At 30.3% G+C, this 21,990-nt stretch overlaps 1 pseudogene; it reads right to left on the bottom strand.

Moving 5' to 3' along the window:
• LOC142326965 (vacuolar protein-sorting-associated protein 36-like) overlaps positions 1-13,497 on the bottom strand; it is a 170,483-nt pseudogene extending 156,986 nt beyond the window's left edge.
• Positions 13,498-21,990: the final 8,493 nt, after the last annotated feature.

The following is a 21,990-nucleotide window of genomic DNA, read 5'->3' as shown; positions in this document are numbered from 1 at the left end:
GGAAAAATGGCAGACAATCTATAGTGTATTAGGGAAGGGGGTAAATAAATGAAGTTTTGATAGAATAAGTTTATTAAATGATTCCTTGATTATTACAGAAGAACCAAAGATGATAGCAGAAGAATTCAATAACTTCTTTGTAAATATCACAAAAGATTTAAAGAAACAATTAGACTCTTCTTTAGTAGTGATGAAAAGAGGTATAAACTACTTTTCCAAAAATTCATTTTTCTTCTACGTGTGCAGAAGTAGCTTTGATTATAAAAAGGTTGAAGTTTAATAAAGCCCCAGGAATTGATGGTATTTCTGCATTTACTATAAAAGAAGTTAAGGATATTTAAGTACAATTTTGGTCTTTTTGATCAATCTGAGTTTTGAAAGTGGAAAATTTCCATCAACCTTAAAATCTGTAGTAGTCATACCTTTGTTCAAAAAGGAGAATTCTTTAGATTTAAATAATTATAGACCGATATCCTTGCTTTCAGTTTTCTAAATGATAGTAGAGAAAAAAACGTTTAAGCTTTTTCGGGCTTATAAATTTTTTTTTCACTAAATCAATAATACAGTTTTAATGAAGGCAAATCAATAGATGATGCATTATTAAAATTTCTTTCTGACATATATAAAGATCAAAATGAGAAACATTCTGTAGGTGGTATATTCATAGATATCACTAAAGCATTTGATACTGTAGACCATAATATTTTACTGTCTTATTTGTCAGAAGCAGTTTTAAGAGGAACAACTTTGGAATGGCTTAGAAGTTACTTAACCAGGAGAGTTCAATGTATAAAATTCAAATATCAGTACAGTGCTTTTAGATCAGTAACTTATGGAGTTCCCCAAGCGTCTGTCCTTGCACCTATTCCTTTATTTACTATTTATTAATAACTTATGATCTGGTTCTTTCAAGGGTTGTTTTGCTGATAATAAGGCTCTGTGCTATAACTCTACAACTTCTTAACAATAAAAAAAAGACATGCAATATGATCTTGATTCATTAAAAATATGGTTTACCTTTAATAAATAAACTTTGAGCTTGAAAACTAAATACATATTAATTTTTCTTTGAGAGATAGATCTTTATATGACCACCTTGTGTGTTAAGAACTTTATACCTTTCATTGTTCACTTAAAACTTCAATACAGGATTTTCTGCTGGAAGCAACTTATTACTCCAAGTCAAATCAATTGTCATAGCTCAAAAAAAGTAGTGAGGCTAATAGTTAGGGTTAAAAGAGCTAAATATATATTCCCTTTCTTTTTATAATTCAATATTCTTCCTTTTAAGTATTTATATATGTATAAAGTACTGATAACGTTTTACATCAGGAGTGGGCATTTAGTGGGTAATTGAAATATATTGTAGATTAAAGTTACAAAACCATGTTCCTCAAATTCAAGCCAATAATGAAGTATTCAGGCATTTTTACTTTTTATGCACCCATAATTTTTAATCAACTGCCTACATATGTTACATTTTGTTCACAGTGAAAAAATTTTTGAAAGCTCCTAAACATTGGTTGTTCTAATTTGAAAGTATTAAGTTTCTTTTGATTAGTTTAAAATAATTTCTTCTGTTAGAGTAATTTAGAATAAACGCTTTAATGATGGCTATATATTGTATTAAACTGATGACATGCCGTAATATAATTGGTGTAATTTAGTTCAAATCATTAAGCCTAAGCACCGGCAAAATGTCTGTTCCTTTCTTTCTTGTGATGGTATCCCAATGCAAAGAATTAAATTTTTAATGAGATACCTAACCACCTTCCCATTTATTGAATAAAAAAATGTAATTTTGCTTACTTTACACTTATTTACTATGTATATTACTACATCTGTACTTTATTATTTAAAATTTGTAACTTGTGTACTATTTCTTATTATAACATTGTACTTTACTAGTGTATACCTAAATATTTGTAATTTTTATGTGAAATTTGAAAATTTTATGTGGAAACTGAAGATGCATTTACAACATTTTAGTGTTATGGAAGAGGAAAAGACAAGCAACGGAAAGGTTAAAGTGGAGGCAACAAATATATGACCACGGAGTGGGAATCAACAAATAGATAAAGGATGATATGGGAAGGAAATTGTAGAAGAGAATAAAGTGATAAGCTAAGATTCACTGTCCAAACTACTATCCTTGAATAAAAGGCACAGAATAATAACACCAAGAAATATGTGTTTACCCGGATCTTTGTGGATATAGCTTTTGATATATGCACCATATCATTTAACATCATCATTAATCTATTTAAATCTTTAAAAGCAGCAGAAATGTTGTCATCAATCGCTTTCTGTTTCTCTTGAATACCTCTTTCAATGCCAACTATTCCAGTTCGAAGTTTAACAGGCTACAGAAACAAAAATTAAACATCTTTTAAATTACAAAATGTATTAGAATTAATGTATACAAGAATAAAATCTTTACTTAAACTAATAAAATACTTGAAAATGATATAAAAGGGATCAAAAGATTATCAATTACACAAAAACAAATAATTTTTAATTCTGATAATAAAATAACAAATATAGGTGAACCTCCATCCCCACACTTAACATGAAATTCATACAACATGGTTTGACACTATCATGTTTTAAGAATTGAGGAGAGCCCTAAAAACAAAAAGAAATGGCACCTGTTTTCAAGGTATCAAAAGACCAGGTAACTAATTATTTGCAGTAATCTTCAGGCAAGCATGAAATAAAATCATTACTAGTTTACAAATCCCTTAATCCTCATCTTATTTATATTTAAGTAAAAAAAAATATAAGACAACTTTGCTCATTTATTACAAATAAAATGGCATAGGTAACCACTGATTTATTAAGAAAATGGTTTCAAAACTGTTTAATATCAAGTGTAGAGAATTACTTAAAGAAAAAAATTTAGATTATAAAATTCTATTAAAATTGAAGAATTCACCAAGTCGTCCTAAAGATTTAAATCACTAAAATGTTGAAACAACTTCACTTCTTCAACCAATAGATCAGGTAATAAATAGCTACATTTAAAATTCATTACATCAGACAATCAATGCAATAGATTTTAAGTTGATGAGTCTAATGAAATCATAGAAATGCTTTACAATTTTAGAGTGTATTAATATCATAACTTCATCTATCAAAGAAATAAGATCCTTAACATTAAATGCTTGGCAGAAAAAATTTATGGCCTGAGTAAATGCAAAGTGAGCAAATATAATAATCTATCTAGCAGAAAACAAAAATGTACTAGTAGAACTTGCTAAACCTATAAGAGGAGAAGGTTTTGAAAGTGTGGATGAAAAAGATATTCAGGAATTATTGATGGAAGAGGAGACTGATGAAGCTAACCTGGTGGAAGTGGCATCTGGTGTAAACCCAATTAATTCAAAAAGCAAAATACACATGAAGATAATAAAGTGGGACACTTTACCCTTAAAAGCATAAAAAAAAAATTATTTTTAACAGAATATTTAGTCATATTTTCTGAATGAAGATTCTTGCCCTGAAAGCACAAAATTTAAAAGGCAACTCCACAACTGCTTAACACTATAATAAAAATATATAAAGAACTCTCAGCAAAAAGCAAACAATTAATGATAACATTTTTTTTTTTGCAAAAAGTAGAGTTTAAAACTCAAAATGCTGCTGAAGATAGGATATTTTACTAAAGAGTAAATGCCCTCACTTAACAGTGCTTAGTAGTAATGATGAATAATATTTTTATTCAATTATTATTATAATAAACATGTTTGTTTTAATTAAAAAATAAATATAGTACATTATTTTGAGTTTTTGGAACTTAATCTTGTGTTTTCTACTAGTTTCTTGTTTTGTATAACACAAATTTACATAACACATTTTTTAAGAACCTAACAACCATGTTATGCAGTGGTTATTTGTATCTTATTTCACAGAGTATCAAAAACTGCTATTGGCTTAAAAATCATACATATTATTAGGCCCTTCTCCTTACCTATTTGACATTTAGGCCTTTCCTTTTTTACTGTTCCTTGTTTAGGAATTTTTGACAAATGTTTCCATTTTGGTTAACTATGAAGATCTGGTGGCAGAAACGCTTTTATTTGTTTCAATTTTGTCCCCTAACTGTAATCTGCAATTTGTAAATAACAAAATCTTTCTCTTTACGATTAGGTTAGAAACTCCACTTTGAAATCTCTAAAAACATTCTATGAAAATAATTTCTAATTCTGATGGTTTTAATTTTCATCAGCACTTGAATGTTTTTGCTAATGCACAACCTGAGGATGTAGATTAAAATGTTTGACAAAAGTGAAGCAGATTTAATTTTTTGTCATTATTTTTCTTTATAAATTAAATTCTGAGTAAGTGATCACCAAAAGCCTATCATTCACCTAGAAGGGTTGGATGGGCTATTAATAAAAACAGACCGATATAAATTCATATGATAATATAAATTAAAGAAACAACAGATATCATCAAGATTTTAATTATCTAAATTGCATGTCACATTCCACAAAAGTCTAAAAATAGGTTATATTATTCATGACTACTATAATGACAGTGACATAAGCCACTGAAATAATGACCATAAATTAAAACAGCCAAAGTCAATTTTGAAGTAAAACCCCTTTCTGTATAAAGTACTTAGATAACACGAAAAGTTGCATTTTAGCAATTATCTACATATGTAATTTCAATTACAAATACAGACAACAATAGATAGTGCTAACAATAAAAGACTTTCTGCAAAAAAAAGATTAAATTGAAAAAAATGATTAATTATTGTCAATACTTACCAATGAAAACTATAGTATAATAGAATTTTCTATTATCGGAGCTAATATCTCAAAACAGTTTATCTGACTGATAAATAGAAGTTAAAGATAAATCTCATCTTTTTTTATCAAATTTCAGTGGTATATGTCTGTTAACAGAATACGATTTACTCAGCTATTCAAAACACTACTGTTTAAAAAATTAAGTTGTAAAATATTGTCCATGCTCTGTTTCCAAGCTTTATTGCTCTTATAATAACGAAGCTATCTTTATCAATTTACACAAAAAACTATTTTCGGATATAAAAAAAAAAATCATCCAGTAGTTGGCTATACTTGGTTTTAAGCAAACACCACTATATACAACACAAAATCGATTTTTCATTTTTCAACAATCAATTGAAACTGTTTAATATGTTCATGAGCATCATGAATACATTTTTTACCTTATGTAGTTCTAAGATAAAATTATGTGTGGTGAAGGCCACAATTTACAAGGAGTCAATTTACAAGGACTATTAAAAAATTAACTTCTGGTCCTTGTATTGTGCAGAAAAGTGAGGATAGCATTCTATCTTTGCACAGTTGAATAGCCCAGTTTGGTGTGGTTCTAGTAGTATTTTTGGAAGTATCATTTGCTTACTTGTTCCTGTAAAACTCTCATTCATAATGGCTGATGTCATAGAAAATCCTGCAGACTGTGAAGTGAGTGCCATCATCCATTTCCTTCATGCAAAAAATTTGTCAGCTGCTGAAATTCTTTGTGAACTTTGTACAGTATATGGAGGAAATATCATGAGTATTTCCTCCACTTACTAATAACCAAAAAGACATAATCATTATGAAATATGACTGACATCCTCTTACGCCTTTCATTATTTTTGGGAAAAGTAAAATTTGAAATTTGGAAAAAGCAAAGTTCCTCCAACTTCCTCTCCTGAATTGAATTAGTTGTTTGTAAGAATAACCTCTATCTTTACCTTGATCCTCTGCAGGATTAATGAGATTACAAGAATGATTTTGATTAAGCCCTCATGCTATCTAAAGCGTCACTGTATTTGACTGCAGGAATGAAGAGGAGAATCGTATTGCTCATATTTAACTGGAAATATTTTCTTTGGCAGTAGTACAATAACACATTTTACATGATACTCTATTACAGGTATTTTTACATAATAGATAGTCTTTAAATTACAAAATTAGTAATTTATAAAAATTTATGCCTTGATTTTGATTAAAAAACTGCATGTGCACTGTGTTGTGGCAAAATCTTGGTATGCTGCTAAACAAGTAACAAACATAAATACTTTTTATTAAAAAATTTATAGATTGATCAAACAAAGGCACAATTTTTTTGAATTACATAAAATTAGTCAACAAAGATCAGTAATGCAGCATTATGAAAGAGAAAGGGTAGCCAGAGTTTTCGACCAAGAAGTCTACATCTTATCAATGCATCCGTATTTATCAATTACTTACTGGCAAAACAAGCATGACTGTATTTCTTTAGTTTTCCTATGTTCCCTAGAAGTTACAATGAACAAAATAAAATTAAAGACATTTTCATTGATAGAATTTTTAAATCTCTATCCAATCAAAGTTGGTGAAGAGAAATACCAATGTACTTTAGTGGAGATACCAGTATAAAATTTAAAATACATACAACATTTTTTTAAACAAATCGAATCATTATAGACAGTCCTCAAACCCTAATCATTTATAAAATATGCTTAATCAAGGTTAAAGAATTTATTAAGTAATATAATAATTTTACCTTTCAATGGTTCGGAGAGGTGAATAATTATTTTTCTAGACTTATTGAAGAATGATGTGGATTGTTCTTCTTCAACAAATATAATGCACTGCAATGGCAATGAAAGGCAGGTCCATCCCCTGCTTATGTCATTTACATGACCCCATAATAATCTATGTGTTGTTAACAGTAACTCACCACCTTCAAATTTTGTCTGCAACAAATACACAACACAAGTAGTTGAAGATTAATTCATTAATGCTGATAATTCAACCTTAAAATTATAACTATTCACTTCAAAAACTTCCTAGAAAGCAAAAAACTTGGATTTCACCAAACACCAATATAGCGGGGGGGGGGGGGTTAAAATTGATAATTTGCGATTTTTGAGCATATCCTATAAATACAAAAACATCCAAGTTAGAAAAGGATTAGACAATGATTTAGATCACTATCCAACTAAGATTCACAAGAGTTTTATTTCATTTTTTATTGAATTTTATTACAAAGATTTTATTGCAACCTAAAATCAACAAACTCTTTTTAGAGAAGAGTTAGTAATAAAACTTTAAAAGAAAAAGAATTCAACTTCCAAAAAATACTAAACAAGAAAAATATTACATCTAAAAATTTCTAAGACATAAGCAAAATGAAACCTCTTCAAATAGCTCTAGAAAACAAACCATAGAACTACAAATGATGGAATAACAAATCTGAAGAAAATCATAAAAACAAGAAGAAAGCTTGGCATGACTGGTATAATCAACAAAACAAAAACTCCTTTAAACATATAAATCCACGAGAAAAGAGACAAATAAGAAATCATAACATGGGCTCAAAACTTTCACAATTTCAGAAAAGATCAATTTTTTAAATGATAGAGGAAGATTTTTAAAACTATTAGAAACTATTACAGAATATTCAAAATCTATATCTATCTGGTTACACTCCTAAGTTTTTATGCTTCAAAAAATAAAACCTTAAGTTACTATTCAACAACAAAGAAATCTTAAATTATTAGCCAAATATTTTCAAAAATTTCTAAACAGCAAAAAATAAACCAACCAACAAACTATATTTCAAGGACAGTACTACAAATGAAAACTTAAAATTTCCAAATTTAGACAAGAAATACCATAGAACTAAAGAATATAAAGCCTCTGGTGAGGATGATTTTACAATTGAGATGGTAAAATCTAGTGGAGGATTGGGTACTGAAATTATAAACGTTACAATAGTTAAGATATTAAAAACTGAAAAGATTCTCGAAAATTGGTAAACAGCAATAATTCATCCACTCTACAAAAATGGGAAAGCGGGATTTACATTAAACCTACAGTTAGAAAAATAAATAAGAGAATATCAAGCTGGTTTCAAAATAGGTAAAAACCAGTCCAAACCACTCTTTAAATCCTAAACAAACAAAGGTATTTAAAATTAGCAAATCTAATATTTGATGATTTAAAAAAGCATAGTATGCTTTTTAAAAGAAATTAATAGACAGATTCACTTTTCAAAATTTAAAAGAATTCAGATTGGATAACAAAACCTTAGAAATTACTAGATTTTAACAAAACAACAAAAGTTAAATTCCTTGTAAAAGTTTTTAAACCTTTCCAAATCATAAGTGTTACACAATGAGATTGCTTACTTCCACTTATGTTTAACTATGAGTACTTTTCAAGAAGATGCCCACAGCCGATCTGTAGTTAGTCAATTAGTCATTGTAGTTAGTTGTTAGATGGCACCACTGAAAGGAGAAAATACGTAAATTAAAATTATAATTTAACTTTGTGTAATAAATAAATATAATCTAACCAAACTTAACCTACGCTCGCTAGCGAAGGTTAGCGAATAAATGCAGTTACTTTTATACAGATTTGAATACTAGATCATGGATACAGGTGTTCTTTGGTGGTTGAGTTTCAATTAACCAAACATCTCAGAAATGGTCGACCTGAGGCTGTACAAGACTACACTTCACTTACATTCATACATATCATCCTCATTCATCCTCTGAAGTAATACCTGTCGGTAATTCCCGGAGGCTAAACAGCAAAAAGGAAGGAAGGAAGATTACATTTATATTTTTAGATTTATTTATTATATAAATTTATACATAAATATATCTATTTAGTTATTTATATAAATTTATTATACAGTGCACCTTTAATTTACGCAGGTGTTACGTTCCAGAAAATTTCTGTGTATAATGAAATCGGCTAAATTTGAGACTCATATTTAATGCAGAAATACAGGTTCGGTTCTTACAGGTTCTTGTTAAGTTATACAGTAAATGATATACGTACATTACTCTACTCAAAAAATACTGTACTTTATTTTACTTTTTTATTATTACAGCATCATTGTATTATTTTAGTGATATTACAGTACAATATATGTATTTAAAAAGAAAAAATATGTACTGTTTATTTATTTTCTCCTTTCAGTGGCAACAACTATCTGACTAACTACAGTGATAAACTGACTAACTACAAATTAGCTGCGGGCATCTTTTTGAAAAGTTCCCAAATTACTTCAAATATCTAGGTGTAATATAAAAAAAACGAAAAAGAAACAATTAAAATCAGAACTGAAAAAATGAATAAAGCATATTATGTTACAAATTTGTACAACAAAAAGTGTTCATCTAAGAGTATTACAATAAGTTACTACATTTAGAGAAATAATGAAAATTAGATTACCAAAAGAGATACAAACTTCCTTTCAAAATAGAAAAATATATGGGGAAGAAAAGGCTGGGGAAGGAAAAAAACAGTAAAACAATTTTGAAGTAATGCAAATTGAGCAGGAGGCAATTCATAAAAGAAATAAATTACAGTAAAAGTAAAAAAATTCAATGATTTTCAGGAAGATAAAACGAAGAGAATAACAACTGGAAGTCAAAAGGTCAGAAGGGAGGAAAAAGTCTCATTCCAAGAAAATTAAATTATTTTGGAAAAAGGCTAAAGAGAATAGTACTGTACTGGTAGAACAGTTGGCAAAAAAAGAAATTACTTTTTCGATAAATTTTAAAATAATGTATTCTTATTAAATTAAACTGAATTATTTCCTGCTTATTTTTTTTATTTTAACATATACTTAACAAGCAAATTAAAATAATTATTAAATTACATCCAACATCTCTGATTTTAATTAGTTTTTCTTAATTTATAATATAAATATTTGTTCCTTTTTTATAAAATATGAGTGATTTACTAAATACTAGTTTTCAAATTAAGGATGTTTTATCAGAACTTGTCAGAGGTTGTCTGATAATGACAATATTCTAAGTGAAAATGACGATGAAATTGATGAAGGTGGTGATGTAGCTTTACATGAAAATAATTCAGAAGCAGATGATACAAATGCTGACCCAGACTACATTGAAAGTGATGAAACCATTGATGATCAATCTATTTTTCAACATGCTCCATCATAGCAATATTGTTTTTCCTTCAAAGACCAATATGAAAGAGAAAGATGGTCACAATTGATCATCAAAGGGTAAAGAAAATGTGCAAACAAGAACAGCCGCAAGAAACATCATTCACTTCACTCAGAAACTAATCAACAAAGCAGCATAAATAGAAACACCATTAGAAGCATTCTTATTTTTTATAACAGATTCAATGTTAGAAAAAAATCACAAAATTCACTAATGAAACAATTTTAATAAAATCTGCCGCATATCAAACAATGGATGTCACTATAAAAATAACTAATCGAAATAAAAGCACTTATTGGGTTATTAGTTTTTACACCATCTCACAAAGACAATCATCTAAATAGTGAAGAGTTGTTTGAAGCATCTTTCAGTGGTTCACACTAATACTTCAGTGAAGAGCAAAAAATTGTTTTTTATTGAATTGCTTTGTTTCGATTCAAAAGATAAGAGAAGAAAGAGAACAGAATGATAAATTCATCTATATGAGGGAGATATGGGATGAATTTATTATTTTATATAAAAATAATTATTAACCTGGAACATACTTAACACTTGAGCAACTGCTTGGGTTTAGAGGTCGTTTGTTAAAAATATATTTGCCTTTAAAAGCAAATGAATATGATATTAGATAATCATACTTTGTGATGTTAAAACAAAATACCTTATCTTAAGAAAGGTATGTATACTGAAAACATACTACTGCTATGTATTTTGTCAAAGAACTAATGCAACCTGTACGTGGTAGCAATAGAAATATTACTTATGATAACTGGTTCACATCCATCCCCTTAGCAATCAAAAATCCATCCCCTTAGAAACAAATAAATTAACTACTGTGGGTACGTTAAAAAAGAATAAACCAGAAACCCCAATTGAAATGATGAAACGTAAAAGATTCGGAACATCGATTTTTTTTTACTGAATAAAAACAATGACAGGCCAATTCATCCAGGAGAGACAAAATCTAACCAATTTATCAAAAATGGTAAAACATCACATTGATGAAACTGCTGGATCTAGCAACGTTAATATAGAACAAATTCCAGGATCTTCATCAAGAAAAATCTGCGCTCACTATCCTTCAAAAAAGCAAATGATGGCTCTTGTATGCACAAAATGCATACCTGTATAACACTGACCGACGCAATGTGTTGAATATACCAAAAAATAAAATTATTAGGCACTTATTTAACATTATTAGGTTACTTACTTAAAATTATTGGGGTAGCCCATTGACCATAACCATAATGATCCTGTAACTTTGAAAATGCTTCAAAGTTACAGGATCATTAACATATTTTACAAGTTAAAAATATAAGCATTATTGCTTATAATAGATATAAATTGATCAATCTTAACCTATGCTCGCAATAACTAATTGCAATAATTACTGAATTTATTATTTAAATAATCAAAACATTACTGTCAATTAGTTGAGGTTAGTGAGCAAAGCGAGCATAGGTTAAGATTATCAATTTATATCTATTATAAGCAATAATGCTTATATTTTTAACTTGTAAAATATGTTAATGATTCAAAGTTACAGGATCATTATGGTTATGGTCAATGGGCTACCCCAATAATTTTAAGTAAGTAACCTAATAATGTTAAAAAGTGCCTAATAATTTTATTTATGGCTTAAATATTCAAAACATTACTGTGTTAATTAGTCAAGATTAGAAAACAAAGATTAAGTTTAGTTAAATTATATTTATAAAATAAATAAATATAAATGGTTATATCAGGTGATTTTAACAATAATCCAAAAGTATGTAATTTATTGATTGTTGGGCTAAGACGGAAGTACCAATTATTTAAAAAAAATAAAATTGTAATTAGAACACATTTTAAGTTTGCAAACGACTACTATTATATAATACATTGACTGATTTTTAAATATTTTCAATTTACTGACTTTTATACCTGTTACCCACAGAGTAGTCCTAGAGACTTCGTGCAATTATTAGTGTCAGTTTTTATGGCATTGTGATTCTAGGGTTAAAAATATTTTACAACCCTAAACTCATCTTTGCCACCTTCAATAATTGGTGCTGCTATTCTCACAGTCAAATCAGCTGACATTACTGCTGGCAAGCTTTTTTTTAATAAGGCAGACATGTATTTAGAATGTGGCACAAAAATCTAAGTTGTATCTATTTATTTAGTATATCATTATTATGTGTTTTATCAGATTTTTTTATTTTCCATAATGTTTAAGTATAAGATAAAAAAATGTGCTTGTTTACTGGGTTCATATTTTGCTGTAAATTTTAATTTGTATTGTATTTTTTTAAGTACGTTAATAGTTGTTCAAATTGTCTTGGGTTGCTTCCTCTGTCGGTATATTACTTTAAGCATGTTTGTTGCTGCTGAGTAAGTATATTTGTTTTACGTTTTGTTGAAAAATTTCAGTTAGGTTGCTGGAAATAAGGATTAATATAAACCTGAAAACAGTTATAAAACATGACACATCACATTAATATTCATAAACACATTCAAACTGATCAAATTTTTGTTTAAATTTAATATATATGTAGCCCTCAAAATAAGTAAAATAACCATTACATACAGTCAGTCATCAAACACAGTAACCCTGAAATACACAAATTAAAATTCAACACTTACCAACCATGTCGTACGTATAAATCCACCAAGATATTCTATATACTCACAATAAACAACCATATCTTATCACACTTGAATGAATAAATATACAGAAACACTGATTCAATGATACACCAAATGAACAAATATATAAAACATGTCCAAACACTCTTTGACCACATTCTAGAAAAAGTATTATACTTAAAAAAACGGAAAAAAGGGGAGCAGTTAGCAGTAAAATCAGTTGTCGCAACTGAAGATGATCACAATGATTACTGAAAGCCTTTTGAAGTAAATTATTAAGATAACGTTTTATCATAATGGGTTCAGTTTAGATTAATAAAAGTATTAAATTTTAACCTAAAACTAACCTTAACATAAAATCCCACCTACCTTAATTTCACCATCATATAATTTAACACCGTTCATGCGAACAATAGAACGTTCATTGACATCTAATTTCGAAGATGTAAATTCAAATCTATCCATTTTAACTCAGAATTAGCTTTAAGGATTAATATTTATATTATGGTAACTAAAAGTTATTAACATGACATAAAACGCGCTGAACATCAAATAAAGCACCGTATTCCGTACTCAAAAGTACATTTCTGTAACTGTAATCCTTAAGCATTAATATTATACACACTGAAAACGCATAACAAAAGTATTTGGCTTAATAAAGCACGTTAAACACATATGAACAAGTTTATAACCTAATCACAGCGCTCACGTTCGCCTTGCTTTCTGAACCAGCTGATATTTGAAAACAAACTCTCAAGACATTATGGGAGGTAAATGACTTCAGTAATTGATGAAATAATGTGTAAAACGTGCTGGAGTACGAGATTATAAATGTTATTTATTACATTACTAATTTTAGATGAACATAACAATAAAATTATATCACGAAAGAATCATGATAAAATTAAAATCACACGAACTTGCCCAAACTGGTCGACTGGCTGACTTGTCAAATCAGTTGTTTAACAGCTGATTTTCGAAATTGAAGATTCTTGGGTTCACATCACTGATCTCTATATTACTGGATAGAGGAACTTTGGCGTAAAATGTAATTACGTATTAAATATTGAGATATATTAGATATATTAGATATATTAGATATATATATATTAGATATATTAATATATATTAGATATATTAATATATATTAGATATATATATATATAATATATATATATATATATATATATATATATATATATATATATATATATATATATATATATATATGTATATATATATATATATATATATATGTATATATATATATATATATATATATTATATATATATATATGTATATATATATATATATATATATATATGTATATATATATATATATATATATATATATATATTAATATATATTAATATATATATATTAATATATATTAGATATATTAATATATATTAGAGATATATTAGATATATTATATATATATATATATAAAAAAAAATTTTTTTTCGTCGCAGAATAAGTGGCTGGAAACTAAATAAAACCATTGTACGCTTGCGCAACTATATTTTCGCAACGCAAGCAGAAATTTACGGACAGTTGTAGAAAATTTATTTAGAGATCAGTGTTCAAAATACAAAATCAGAACACTTCTACTACATTGGTTTAAAACGTGGCTTTACCCCTACTCTCATATCTCTGCGAATGCGTCGTTTCATTTTAGTAAAGGTTTTAGTTGCGTTTATTCTGATTTGAATACTAGATGGTGAATACAGGTCTACTTCGGTGGTTGAGGTTCAATTGACCACACGACTTAGCAATGAGTGGCTTGAGTCAGTAATAAACTGCACCTCATATACATATCCTCATCACATTGGGCCGTGGGGGAGATTACTTATTGTTCACTAGTTGAACAGATCAAACATACCCATTAAGAAAAAAATAAATTTAAAAAAATTTTTAACTATATACATTAACTCATTCTGAATGAACTTTTTGTAAGAAAAGGCATCACCAGAGGTTTCTTCATTTCACACATACAAAAGGGATACACCATTTGTTTGTATATATATATAAAAAAATAAATAAAAATAAAATAAAATTAGGTAAAATGTCAAGGCGCAAGTGGTAGCATCTCGGCCTTTCATCCGGAGGTCCTGGGTTCGAATCCCGGTCAGGCATGGCATTTTTACACGGTAAAAATCATTAATATTGTCCTCTGAAGCAATACCTAACGGTGGTCTCGAAGGTAAAAAAAAATCGAAGACTACAGTGCATTCGATTATGCATGAACATTTACCTGTGAAAAGATCTTTTCCTGATGAATTCTGTATAATTTGACCGAAGCTCAAAAACAGGTTTGTGTCAATTGGTGTAAGAAAATTCTCAATAACTTCGACCAAGTAAATGCAAAATCTGTATACAAGATGGGTAACAGGAGACCAAACTTGGATGTCTTACCAGCCGGAAACTAAGCATCAATCAACTGTTTGGGTGTTCCAAGATGAACCGAATCCAACAGAAGTAATTCTTCCGCGAAGCACTTTTAATGATCGTTTGTTTCTTCGGTTATACTGGGCATGTAGCAATCATTGCTTTAGAGCATTGATTCCCAAAGTGGTCCAAGTGGACCCCCCAGGGGTCCACGGGAGACTCGATGGGGGTCTACGTTGGCGTGACAAAAAAATGGGGGTTCACAATTCGTAAGCGGGGCTCCACGAAAATTCATTTGGTTTTGATAGTGAAGAACTAAAATGGTGGCTTGACTTTGCGTATCAATCTAGGCAGATAATGTTTTGAGCAGCTGTTACTTGTAAAAACTTGCATATTCCATATTCAGTACAACGAACGTGTCGAGACTTGCAAAGCGCCGCTGCTGCCGCCGCCGCCGTCCGCAACGCTTGTTCAGACGTGCAAAGGGACGAAATACGACTTGTGGTGTGTGTGTGCTAGCAATCTTGCATGAATTTGTTTGATTCTTCACTAATATAAATACGATTGCCAAGGATAAACGTTACTCATTTGTTTCCGGAATTTCGAAAAGAAAAGTAAAGTGAATAGATGTTAGCGTTTGCCAGTGTCGGAAAAAGTAGTAAGTACTTACCTGCTTTTTTGTTATACTTACTTTTATTTTATTTATTGTTTATTTATTTATTTGACAATTTATTGTACACGTCAGTAAACAAAACATGCACAAATTACAAAAAATACGTAGGTACAAAAGGCGAGGCTTATTCCTAAAAGAAATCTCTTCCAACCCATCTGCGATAAAGATATATTTATGTTGTGATAAGTATATTTGTAATGTTTGCTTGTATTAGGTACGTATTAAAAATTAAATACTGAACAGAGCCATTATTAGAGACTTCCCTAAAAGAACAGAAAGCCGAGAAAGGTTGAACTTTTTGTCCCAACTTTATTAGTAATATTTTTTTTACCCGACTGTGTGGTGGTTCACTAATAATTATATACATTTATACAACGTGTTACAAAATAAGGGTTACAACCGGGAAATGTTATGTTCAGGATCAGTTTTTAAGTCGATTCTAATAGTTTGTTTTTATATATATCTGTCAAAAAATTTAGACCAAAAATTAATAAAAAATCAGTAAAAAGTGGTCAAATCACAATATTGAAACGTCGCGCGCGGCGCGGTCAAAGCCGCGGGGGCTTCGCTACCTACGCGACATCACAATATTGTGATGTGACCACTTTTTACTGTCTCCGTTTAAGGATTTATTAATTTTTGGTCTAAATATTTTTTCAGATATATAAAAAAAACTATTGGAATCGACTTAAAAACTGATCCTGAACATACCATTTCCCGGTTGTAACCCTTATTCTGTAACACGATATATATTTTCATAAATTGTACCTGTCTTTACATACTCGTAACGCATCAAAGTAATAAATAAATGATTAAAATCGCAGAGTTGTGATATCAAAATATTGGTTATTTAAAAGTATTTTCTATAGAATTTACAGAAATATATCAAAATATAATTAATGAAAAAATGTTTTACATCACATTAAAATCGGTTCAGCCATTTTCATTAAACTTTATTATGGATCTTACCGATTTATTGCTTTTAATAATTAGAATCAGTTTGCCGCTGGTACTTTATTTCATTGCAATAATTAATTAATTCTATTCTGTTAAAATAGTCATATCCTGCGATATGGATGGTCAAAATTGACATCTCTTTTGAAATCTGAATACCGACATTTTCGTGATCACAATACTTCCTTTACTTCGTACAAGGAAGTAAATAGAAAAATGTTACAAAACTCTTACAGGCTCGATTCCATTTATTAAACAACAAAATCAGGCCGATAAGAGTTTTATAACAGAATTTTTTTCTTTTTTGCTTATTATATGGAACGCTTAAACATTGTTTATTATCTATTATTATATATCTATTGTCTATTACATATATTTAACAAGTATTTTTTTAAACAAAATTCTAAATTAATAACAGATTTTGATAATAGAAATGAAGTGTCTTACCTTTTTTTATATCGTATCATTTTGTTAAATTTTTGAGCCGAAGAAATGATATCTTTCTTTTTTTTCTTTTTCCTGTTTAGCCTCCGGGAATTACCGTTCAGGTATTACCTGCCCTTTTGATTGCAATCGACTGAACCACAAGATCCAATAAAGCTCAAAGTCCAAAATCCAAATTCCAAATTTGTTTGGATTTTGGACTTTTTCTTAATAGTAATAAGTCCTCATTGAGAGCTGATCGACACATCAGCTGTCGATACATCATAAGTGGTACTTATTTTCATTGGTTCCAGAGTTATAGCCAAATGAAATTTTAATTAATTAAATATTTTAATCTATAAGGGGAAGGCACATCGGTTCGAATTGACTTCATCTCCTTTTTTATTTTTTTACTTTTGTTAAATTTAATATATTGATTTATTAATAATTATTAACCAGTGATTGTAAAAAGATTTTTACAACAAATAATTATTCAATAATAATAAAAAATATGAAAAAAAAATCAGAAGTTATTAGCGAAATAAAATTTTATTTACCTTTAAAAAAGTGTATATGTAATTTAATAGGCATTATTACATATGTGTATATGTAACAGAGTTGGTGAAACATCTGATTATTTAATATTAATTGAAAATTATAATTTAGAATCGTATTATTTTTGGAAAGAAAGATTAACGATTGTAAATGAAAAAGAAAGTGTAACTTAAGTGGTACAAGAGTTATTTGGTCTGCATGTGACGATCTTCACGGCAGTGACCACAGGCCAATTTCTGTAGTTTTTGGTGTCGACCGCAAAGTAAATAAAAGGCCACGGAGATGGATTGTTGAAAAGGCAGATTGGAAAAGTTACCATAAAGCCTTTCCATCACAGTATGACGATAGTGCAGACGCTCTTGACGAACTTACCTCTTTTACGTCCCTCATACTTGACAATGCTAATAGTTGTATCCCACAAGCATCGGAAAACCCAAGACGTCTTTCTGTTCCTTGGTAGAATGCTGATGGCCAAAATGCTATTAGCAATCGACGACAAGCACTGCGCAAATTTAACCGCAGGTCTACAAATGAACATCTAGATTTGTACGTAGGGCTAGAGAGGTATGTCGTCGGGTATTCTTAGACGCTAGGAAGAATTCATGGAGCAAATATGTGGACACCATTTCACGCACTACTCTCACGTCTACTGTGTGGAAAAAGATCCGTACATTCTGCGGCTCACCAAAACAATCCATTCTCGGACTCATTCATGAAGGAGAACTTATATCACCTTCTACAGTGGCAAGTATTTTGGCCGATTGTTTCCGTTCGGTGTCTCACCTCATCATACATTAATGAATTTCAGACGTACAAATTGCAGATGGTGATTCGGTCGGTGAATTAAACGCTCCATCTTCATTCAATGAGTTGTCACACGCACTTAAAAACTCACGTGACACTTCCTTGCACCTGACAAAATTCGTCTCAGTATGCTCTCACACCTTCCTAATTCGGCGCTACAGCACCTATTGTGTATTTACAATAGTCTATTCTCTTCACAAGTTTTCCCTTCGGTCTGGTCAGAAGCCTTTGTCGTACCAGTACTTAAACCTGTTAAAGACAAAACAACCCTTCAAACGGCCGACCTATCTCTTTGACAAGCATTTCATGTAAAGTGATGGAAAGAATGGTGAACCGCAGACTCATATGGTACTTAAAGAGACATGACCTTCTATGTCTAGAACAATGCGGTTCCGCCAAGGACGTTCTTCCATTGACCATTTAGTGTCACTAGAAACAGCTATTCAAAACGCTCTCCTATTCCGCCAACGTCTCATCGCTCCCTTCTTTGATATCAAGAAGGCTTACGACACGGCCTGGCGACGTGATATTCTTAACACCCTTAAAGAATGGGGAGCAAGTGCTGTATGATTGCATTTATCAGGGGTTTCTTAATGACCGAACTTTCCGTGTTCGTGTTGAAGATTCCTTATCGGGTAGCGTCACCTTGGAGAAGGGATTGCCTCAAGGAAGTGTATTAAGTGTCACCTTGTATTATTGTTTTCTATAGCCATCAACAGTATTACTGAATGTGTGCAACCACCTGCTTCATGTTCATTATGTGTTGATGATTTTTCCATATATATTACGACCCGTTCAACAGCCACAGCAGAGAGACTACTACAGAACACAATATCCACCTTGAAGCTTGGTCCAAGGTTACCAGCTTCACATTTTCACATGACAAAACAAAATGTGTAGTTTTTTCTCGCTTGCGGGACCCTTTTATACCGCAAATATTTCTGAATGAAAAGCAAATTGCTATCTCCCGTAATATTAAGTTTTTAGGTTTGTATTTTGACAGCCGTCTTACGTGGGTTAATCACATCAAACAATTAAAAACGAAATGTTCCCAATTGCTAGGATGCTGCTGAGTTGTTAGCAACACTAATTGGGAAGCCAATAGATCATGTATGTTGCGTTTTTATTATTCCTTAGTTCCTTCTCGCTTAGATTATGATTGTATCGCCTACTGTTCAGCGCGTAATACCTCGCTGAAGATGTTAAATGCTGTACATCATGCTTTTCTCCGTCTTCCTACAGGTGCTTTTGCATCAAGCCCTGTCATTAGCATACTTGAATGCGGTGAACCATCACTTTGGGATAGACGTGACCAACTTCTAGCATCCTACTTTGCCGTTTTAAAGGGCAACCGAATCACCCGGCTTTTACCGCAGTTCTTGCGAATCCTAATTTACAAAGATATGAAGACCATCCATGTTTCACTGCACCTATGGGTGTACGTAACCGGCGGTTACTAACTTTTAAATAGCTTTTAAACGTAGACATACCTCCTATTTTTCCAACGTATCCCTTTTCATATCCTCCGCGGAGAATCGAACTTATAAAATGTATTTTTGATCTTACCATATACAAGAAACAATCAACACCACCTATCGTCTTTCAGCAAAGTTTTCAATATATTCTCTGAAATAAACCCAGACGCAATAGTACACACAGATGGATCTAAACAGAATGATACCGTTGGATGCGCATTTATTCTTAATAGCATCTCTATGTTTAGTCTATCTAATATTACAAGTGTATTTACTGCAGAAACTGTACGCAATCAACAATGCTTTGAGTATCAATAACCACAAATACCAACATATCCTTATTTGTAGCGAATCGTGTAGTGCACTCCAAGCTTTAGCAGATTTTTACCCTAGACATCCTTTGGTCACTGAAATCTATAACGCAATCGCTGAGTTGAACCATCGTAACACAAATGAGTTTCTGCTGAATCGCTAGCCACCTAGGAATTGTGGGCAATGAACGCGCAGATTCCGTTGCCAAAGACGCAAATAGTCAACCTTCTTTCACCAGTCATGTTACTACTTGCGATTTTATGAAATTGTGTAAAACACGCTTTTCGAGCAAAGTGGCAAGGTGACTGGACTACCACAGTAGATAATAAACTCCCATACATTAAAAACACTGTGTTGCCATGGGACTCGTCTTTCAGAAAATTCCATCAATCAATAGGAAGTAGTCCTTTGTCGATTGCGGTTATGCCATACCAGTTACACACGGATATCTAATGTCCAAAGTAAATGCCCCAATTTGTGTACGAGTAAAGTCAAACGGCAGTTGCCGTTTGACTGTGCGTCACATCCTTGTGGATTGCATTTGTTACGCGGCCTTGCGTCGTAAATTTGAATTTCCCGGAAACATTCGTCAAATCCTGGGCAATGATAAAACACTTTGGGACCGGGTGTTTTTATTTTTTAGAACTATTATATTTTACATCCTTTTAATAGTGTTATGTGTCTCTTTTTACTGTTATGTGTTCATTTAACATTTTTATTTTCTTCTGTAATTCGAGAAGGAGCCTTTTATACTCCTCTCGGAGTTCGTTCAATTTATTCTATTTTTATTTTAGTTTTATATATATATATTGTTTGATATTTTATTTGTGTTATTATTAGTTGTTAAGTTTTAGCTTTTTAATATTTTAGTTTTTAACCTAGGTTTAATTTTTTATGTTAATTTTTTAGTCTTCCCGTTATCCGGCGGTCTTACCGGCGAAGTTCTAACGAAAACTTCTTGAAATAGCACACAGAGAAGTAATATCAAATAAACCATTTTAAATCTCTGTATCGCTTTTCTAAACTGGAAAATACAATAAAATTTCGCTTTTTTATTGGCAAAAATACTTATTGAAAATTATATTGCAATTCTGAAAACACAAAAAAGCTTTAAAAAATGTTTTATACAGTTTTAAGGACGTTGTTTATTAAAAAATTGTACATTTATGTAAAACAGCAGAATGAGATTATACACAAGAATATTTACTATAAGGCTGTGCTCGATTTAACTAATATTTAGTATTACATCTGTTACCATTTGACCAGTGTTTAGACAAATATCCATTTTTCTACAGAACAATGTTTTTACGGAAACAATTCATTTTGTATATTTCAATAGAACTGTGCTCCATGAATTATTCTTACTTTTTGTTGAGAAGACCATATTTAAATATTTATTTGTTATATTCTCTCAGTTTGTTTATGTGAGTTAGTGTGATAGTATTTATATAAGTTAATTGTTGATTCTTTTGGTACTTTACGTTTTTCAGAAAAGGAGAATGTTTTTGTGACTAAAATAGCATTGTACAGTTTGTATGTCTAATAACCATCTTGCTTTTGAGTTATGGGATATAGTCATGTTTTTGGACATGGCATTCTGATAACTGTGAAGACACATTTGTAAAAGTCTGAAGACTGTAATTATTTTGGAACTTTTTGTGTTAGGTAAACTGTTTGGATTGTTAATGATATTTTTAATTTTGGTTTCATTAACTTAAAGAAAATAAACAAAAATTGAACATGCATATACATTAACAGACTCAAAAAAAATATCTCTCGAATTAAAGCATCTGAGCACAAAAAGGCCTTAAAAACCCATTA

The sequence above is a fragment of the Lycorma delicatula genome, chromosome 6 (genome assembly GCF_047948215.1).
Source record: "Lycorma delicatula isolate Av1 chromosome 6, ASM4794821v1, whole genome shotgun sequence".
In the NCBI taxonomy this organism is placed as follows: Eukaryota; Metazoa; Arthropoda; class Insecta; order Hemiptera; family Fulgoridae; genus Lycorma; species Lycorma delicatula.
This window is presented reverse-complemented; position numbering and strand designations above follow the sequence as displayed.